Raw genomic sequence first — 8,742 nt, 5'->3', positions numbered from 1 at the left:
ATTAATAATTTTTTTATCTATTCTGTATTTCATCTACGAATATGCCAAGAACCAAACCTATGCTTAAACCTTTCAAAATATCATATATTCTTGTCAAATACAATATTATTATACGTCATCCATACACACTAAAGAATTGAAAATAATAAAATTATCCATTTTTTTTATAAAAACTACTGAATGGAAGAACCGTTGATAAAAAGATGAGATTCTCTTGTAATATATATGACTTTTTATGAAGATAAAATAAAAATGAAAGGCATAGAATAATATTATGTATATTTAAGTTAATTATAATTGTCGTAACATAACCGATAAACAATAACAATTGATACGGATTGGATATATTTTGAGTATAGTATACGTTTTATTATTTTATATGAAACAATATTAGTTTTAATTTATATATTTATTATTGGATATTAAAAATAGAAAGTATTTGTATTGTTAGTATTTTTTTTATTTTTCTCAACTCCAACCGTGATTAGGCCTAAAAGTTTGCCCACCTCATTAGGAATAAATGTAATCTATTCAGTTTTTATCTAATAGTGCTATACATTGGTATAATCATAGAAGAATTAATTTTAGCGAGTTAACAATATGGTGTTTAGTTATTACAGGAGTATTTTTATACATAGAATTATCAATCAATTACGTATAGCTTCTGATGAAAATAATATATTTAACATAGATGTTGTTTGTTAGGTAAAAGATAACGGATTGACAAAAAATGCTTATTTGTTGTTAATTTTTATATTATTACTTAATAATTTTCGCTTATGAAACTATCAACTACCTAATATTATGGTTTAGTTAATAAGAATGATGATATTAATATTTTTTTCTAAGTCTTGTTATTATTTATAATTAGAAAATAGTCATAAATAAATTTATTTTCTTAATGAATGTTAAAATTTTGTTGTGAAATTCTATATTACCTTTAAAATTTTAGTGTAATTGAGTCTAATTCCTACATTTTGAAATGAATTTACTTGAGAAAATTAAAATTTAAATCACATTATTATTACAAAATTACTTTATTGACATAATTAGTGGTACTTACTTAAACAATTAAATTTAGCTTCTAATGATATTAAAATTAACTTATTTTATTGTCTTGTGTCTTCAAATAATTCACAAGATTGACATAAAAATCTAACAACTGAAAAAAAATCATTATAATGGATATATTTATTTTAAGAAATATATTTTTCTATCCAATACTATAAAAATACATTGGCCATATTTTCCATCGAGAGTGATAGAATGCGTAAATTGAGATATTTTCGAGCTATAGTATTCGTTAAACAAACAATCAACGAAACACTTATCCATGCCTTCTCATTTTGAGTCATAAAAAAAGAAAAGAAGATTTGAAATAACAAGAGCGATAAAAATAATAATTCTTATATTGTATGTGGCCAAACCCTAGACCAGAAGACCATCATTTTCTAACAAAATTAATATGTATTTATTTCATTCAATTTGAATAAGTAAGAAATCATCTTATTTTAGTTTAGTTCTTAATTCACATGTTTTAAATTTGACTCAATATATATGATTTGATTTGATTTAATTATTAGTTAAAAATATCTCAATTACCTATTTTATTCATAGATTTATTATTTTAATGACTAATTAATTAATTAATTAATATACATAATAAATTTGATTTAATAAATCAAAATATACTAATAGAATATTAAAAGAAATAATTAGAAAATACTACCAAAATATATTGATATAAATGATAATAAATGGTGTAATATTTAAATATTCAATTAAATTAATTAGTTCGTTGATGTAGTTAATTTATTGTAATAACTTATATTTAATGAGTTAAAAGAAATAAATCGAAAAATACTCTTAGAAGTATGTCATCTTAGCTTTATTATTAAGTGTAGAAATTTAATTTTTATATAATAGAATAGATAGATAAATATAACAGTACTTTTTAATGTGTGCATTTTAAGATGTGTTTTCTTTTCAGTAAATTTTATCACAAACACATCAAACTCTTAAGGAGTTAAGGCAGGGTATGCAAGTTTGGACAGTTTCCACGGCCAAAAAGAGGGGGAAAAAAACATAAACACGATAAGGAAGTGACCACCAAGAATGGTGATAATTGATGATATCTCATAATTAAGTAGGTTTCAAACTTTCATGTGATGAATGCTTTTTGAAGGGCCCATTCTGCATGTTGAGTATTGCACAAGATTCATCTACATACATTATTGTATATTGTCGAGTGATATATGTGATGCAACAAAGAGGAACAACTGTTGGTCAACACTTTCATTCAATTATTATTTACATACAGATATAATTGTAATATTAATAATATGACCGTGAATGAGAGATTCATACTTCATTTTGAAGTTTAGTTCTCTTTTGAAGAACACGACTTGCTTGCTTGGTCCAACTTTTGTTAATGAAGAGGATTTCTTGATTTGGTTGTCTGGCTTTAAATGCCAAATTGCAAGACAACAAATCTCATGTAACCATGATACTAGAAAGATAAAAAAAATAGTTGTTTTTTACTTTTTTTTTATCAAACATTTTTTCTCATGTAATTGACTATAAAGCGAAGCATTATCTGTATCTATTATGGGACTTCCATTCGCTAGTGTAAAATTATGTTAAAATTTATATTATTATATGATAAATCAAATTCATCTTACTATATCAAAATAGGGTGTTAGATAAACAAAAAAAACAACCATAATTTATTTTATTTAATATTCATTAATTGTTGTTCTGATCAAAATATTGTTCCCTTATTATCCCGTGTATTCACTATAAAGTACTTTTCAAATTAATTTTTCATTATGTTTATCTGAATATGAAATCATACATAATAATGAATAATATTAAAAATAGATACAAGCAATCACTATAGATAAATGGGATCCCCCAATTAGTAGGCTATGAACTAAATTTGGTATTGTTATGACTCTCAAAGAGTAGTTAGGCTTTTTAGAATCTTCAAAAATTATTTCTCAAATGTTGCTGTGATAATATTGAATGGTAAATAGAATAAAGTAAAAGCTACTATTAATTAGTAAAAGTTATAAGAGTAGTGTTAGATAAAGGTACACTCATATTTTAAAATAATGATAAAAAATAATAGTTGAGATAAAATTCAAACATTGCAATCCTACTTTTTTTTAAGGAAAAAAAAAACCTTGTAAACTTATCAAAAATATAAACAAAACGTTATAAATAATTAAGGGAATTATGATAATGAAAAATATTCCATAAACATTAGAAATCAGCCAAAAATAATAATTATTATGTATTTATATATTTATATTTATTGTTTTATATATTTTTCTGATAAAGTATCAACTACAAAAAAATGTAACTTCATTATTTAAGTTAATATATCTCTATATAAGTGCTTAACTGGTAATTATCTTTAGAATTAATCTCTACATACAAGCTTTTTTTACTATACAAGTCTTACAACTCCCTAATATTTCTTATTCCTAAAATGCGCCTCTTATGACACGTATGTTTCACGCACTTTCTTAACAGATTTTCTAATCAATCAATGCGCAAATATATAACTTTCTTTTTCGAAAGGATTTCGTTTCCTTTTTTGAATTCCTTCTGCATTTTTTTGCCTTCTCTCTTCGATCTCTTTCGTGCGTTTTTCTCTCCCTTCTCCTTCGCTGTTTACGTAAGTTTTTCTCTCTGTTTTCTTTCTTTGTTTTTCTCGTTTTCCATTGTTTCTGAAATCAAGCTCTGAAATCGTTTTGAAGATAATGGATAATTCAACTTCAGATTGTCAGCTGAACCAGAACGAAGTGGATTTTGAATTTGAATCCAATGAAGTTCCTAAGGTATGGTTTAATTGTAGTTAATAATTGAATCTGAATTTGAATCTAGTTAGTAGTTTATGATTGTGTAACTGAATAATGCGTAAACCTTGTCTGTGAAATTTGCTGTTCATTATTTCTTATTTGAATTGAATCTAATGTACTAGTTATGATGAATTTTCTGCATTTTATATCAGACGTTCGAGTGTATGTAAATCAGGAATATTTGGGTATATTTACAGTTTATGACTTTTTATCTCACTAGGGGTGAATTGTCTTATTGTTTTAGTTGAATTGTTTTAGTTTCTGTTTAATGATGATTCATGAATATGATTTTTGTCATTTTTTATGATGGTTTTATAGTTGCATTTGCATTCTATAGTTTATGCTTGTTTTAATATGGTATATTTTTTGTGTATTTTGCAGCTCCTCTGTGGTATTTGTGAACAGTTTGTTCTCTACATACAAGTGTTTCTCATACAAGTCTTCTCTTCTTTTTATTATTTTGAATCCAATCAAGTGGCTGAGGTGTGGTTCAATACAGAAGAAAAATGCAGCATTAGAGGAAATATTTTTCTGTACAAAAATGTTATTTGTACACTAAAATTAGTCACCAATGTATTTGTGTATAAATACATGTGTGGTTTAATTTATTTTCAATATATATTTGTATTCCAGTATATATTTTATACTGGTGGTTGACTTTAGTGGCTGATTTTAGTGTACACGTAGCATAACTCATTTCTGTATTTGCAGCAAATTTGGGTGTAAAATGGCGATATTTGAGTGTAACACGAAGATATTTGGGTGTATTTTTATTTTGATAAGTTCTGCATAATTTAGAACTCTTTCTCTTCCTCTTCCTCATCTTCTGCTGCTTCTTTTTTTTCATCATCATCACCATCTTCTTCTTTTTTTCTTATTCATCTTTTCCTTTTTGTTTTACCTTCTCAAGTTTCTTCTTGTTTTACTCTATTAACAAGAATAAAAACAAAAAAAATCAAACAAAGAAAAAGAAGAAACACATAATGCTCCAAAATTACTTGGAAGAGGATGAACTTACATTCATTTAACTATAAGAACGAAAGAAATAAGAAAACGAAGAAGAAAAAAATGCAGTATTAGAGAAAATATTTTCTATACAAAAATGCTATTGGTACACTAAAATCAGCCACTAAAATCATCCACCAATGTATTTGTGTATAAATAATTAAATACATGTGTGATTTAATTTATTTTCAATGTATATTTGTATTCCAGTATATATTTTATACTGGTGGCTGCTTTTGGTGGTTGATTTTAGTGTAAATGTAGCATAACTCATTTCTACATTTGCAGCAAATTTGAGTGTAAAACGAAAATATTTGGGTGTAACACGAAGATATTTGGATGTATTTTAAGAAATTTTGGGTATTTTCTTATTCTGATAAATTCTGCATAATTTAGAACTCTTTCTCTTCCTCCTCCTCATCTTCTGCTGCTTCTTTATTTTTTTTATCATCATCACCATTTTCTTCTTCTTTTTTCTTTTATTCATCTTTTACTTTTTGTTTTACCTTCTCAAGTTTCTTCTTGTTTTACTCTCTTAACAAGAATAAAAACAAAAAAAATCAAACAAAGAAGAAAAAAAATACATAATGCTCTAAAATTACATGAAAAATGATGAATTTACATTCATTTAACTAAAAGAAAGAAAGAAATAAGGAAAAGAAGAAGAAGAAAAAAATTCAGTATTAGAGGAAACATTTTTTTGTACAAAAATGCTATTTGTACACTAAAATCAGCCACCAATATATTTGTGTATAAATACATGTGTGGTTTATTTTATTTTCAATGTATATTTGTATTCCAGTATGTATTTTATACTGGTGGCTGACTTTGGTAACTGATTTTAGTGTACACGTAGCATAACTCATTTCTGTATTTGCAGCAAATTTGGGTGTAAAACGAATATATTTGGGTGTATTTTAAGAAATTTTGGGTATATTTTTATTCTGATAAGTTCTGCATAATTCAAAACTCTTCTTCTTCCTCTTCCTCATCTTTTGCTGGTTCTTTTTTTTTCATCATCATCACCATCTTCTTCTTCTTTTTTTTCTTATTCATCTTTTTTTTTTTGTTTTACCTTCTCAAGTTTCTTCTTGTTTTACTTTCTTAACAAGAATAAAAACAAAAAAATCAAACAAAGAAGAAGAAGAAACACATAATGCTGCAAAATTACTTGGAAGATGGTGAACTTATATTCATTTAACTAAAAGAAAGAAAGAAATAAGAAAAAGAATAAGAAGAAAAAAAATGAACTTTTAGAGGAAACATTTTTCTGTACCAAAATGCTATTTGTACACTAAAATCAGCTACTAAAATCATTCACCAATATATTTGTGTATAAATACATGTGTGATTTAATTTATTTTCAATGTATATTTATATTTCAGTACGTATTTTATACTGGTGGCTGACTTTGGTGGTTGATTTTAGTGTACGCGTAGCATAACTCATTTCTGTATTTGTAACAAATTTTTTGGTGTAAAACGAAGATATTTGGGTGTAACACAAAGATATTTGGGTGTAAAATGAAGATATTTAGGTGTATTGTTATTCTGATAAGTTCTACATAATTCAGAACTCTTCCTCTTCCTCCTCCTCCTCCTCATCTTCTACTATTTCTTCTTCTTCATCTTTTTATTTCATATTCTCATAATTCTTTTTAGGAGAAAAAAATCAAATAAATAAGAAAAAAATACATAATGTTGCAAAATCAAAAGAAGAAGGAGGAGAAACACGACGATGAAGATAAAACACGTGAGGAAAAAGAAGGAGAAACACAAAGAAGAAAGAGAAGAAGAAGGAAGAAGAGGAGGAGGAGGAGAAACGCGAAGAAAAAATGACAGTTGTAATTTTTATCAAAGAAGAAGGAGAGTCGTTCATAATAGTGAAGGATAGCTTTAAAAACGTGATGCTCGTATTAACACGTTTTTGTGGGTGAGTGTAGCTTCTATTGGGTTTAACCCAACTAGTAAAACTTATAAGTAAAAAAGACTTGTATGTATAACATAACTGTTATCTTTATATTTATGTATCCTATAAAATTATAATGTCTATGTCACTGAAAAATTATCACATATATCATTAATTGAAATTGTTAAATTTAAAAGAAAAATTAAAAGTAAATTATTGATTAATAAAAAAATATCGATACCTTTATAAAAAATAAAGTTACTAACAAANNNNTTTCTTTCCTAAACCTTAATATATATATATATATATATATATATATTTTGAATTAATCTCTACATACAAGTGTTTTGCATTTACAAGCTTTACAAGTTTGAACGAAACTCACATATTAAACGTGCTGTTATGTTACGTGCCTTTTTAACAGAATTTTAAATCAATTTAAATCAATTAACGCACGAAGATTTCGTTTCTTTTTTTGAATTTCTTGTCAAATTTGTTGGATCTCCTTCGTGCGTTCTCTCTTTACTTCGTTTTTTTCGATTTTCATGGTTTCTGAAATCAAACTTTGAAATCATTTTGAAGATAATGAAACTTCAGAAATACACCCAAATGATTACATAAATACACCCAAATAATTACAGAAATACACCCAAACGGTTACAAAAATACACCCAAACGGTAACAGAAATGATTACAGAAATACACCCAAACAGTTATAGAAATACAACCAAAGGATTACAGAAATACACCCAAAGGATTTAAGAAATACACCCAAAATAGGGGGAGACAGTATATTTCTTCTTGAAATCTTTTAATGTTTTGCTGGTTAAGGATGAGGCACATGGCAGAGACAATCTAAAAGAAAAACCTAATTTGTCGACTTTTCTAAAAATGATGGAAAAAAGAATAGACCCTTTAACAAGAGAAAAAATCTTCTATGATGAATTGAATAATTATTGGAACTCTCAAAATGAAGAAAAAAAAAACTAAGCAATGGAATTCTAAACAGGGCGGAAGTTCTAGATAAGGAATTTATGCCATTGGATATATTCCAAAAACGAATTAGATTATGCAATGAAGAGACTCAAACAAAAAACTTACCTAAACTATATGATCCTTTCTTGAATGGACCCTGTCGTGGCCGAATGAACAATTTTTTGTTATCCTCAATTAATAATATGGGGGGGGGGTAGGGCTAAGCGGAGCGAAAAGGGTTTCCTATGAGATGGGAAATGAAAACTATTAGTCCCACAGGGGGTTTGTGAATAAGTGATTGTCTGATAATGAGCAAGGAATATCCGTCTTTCTGCTAAACAGGATGTATTGAACTCATAATTCATTAGATACTTTTTATGAATGTCAACTAAGTATCGTAAGTAAATTGCTCCCGATTGTTCAATCATTTGATAACCAGAGTTATTCTTTGATAAAGGATCAACAGTAAAACAGTACCTTGAATAATGTTTTTTCTTTTTTTCCAGTGAATCAATAAACCATAGCCATCCACAGGTTTGAGCGTTGCCGGTAGATCTCCTATTCCGAAAAACGAGTCGCAGAAACACTTAATCGTCAACTTAGAAGTTAATGATCCATCATTGCAATCATGTTAATGGCAAAGGGAAGCCACGTGTACAACATCTACAAGCCCAAAGAACTTATTAATTTCAAGCACAACAAAAAACACTTACCTAACACTAATTTTTTTCAACACTAGAGTTGTGAATTGCAGTTACTTTGAACGGCGAGCATGGCGTCAAGGAAGAAGTGGCGGAAAGGAAGGGGTGCGTGTTTTTTTTTTATTTGGAGCAATTTGTATAACTTGTAAGTCAAAAAGACTTGTATGTATAGCAGGCCTCATATATATTTATCTTTCAATCCGAAAAAAATCAAAGATTAATCTGTTTTAAATAAGAATTTTATTAAAAATATTAACTAATAAAAGATTGCATAGACAAAATAAAAT

The sequence above is a fragment of the Arachis ipaensis genome, chromosome B05 (assembly GCF_000816755.2).
Source record: "Arachis ipaensis cultivar K30076 chromosome B05, Araip1.1, whole genome shotgun sequence".
NCBI lineage: Eukaryota > Viridiplantae > Streptophyta > Magnoliopsida > Fabales > Fabaceae > Arachis > Arachis ipaensis.
Note: the sequence above shows the minus strand (reverse complement) of the source record.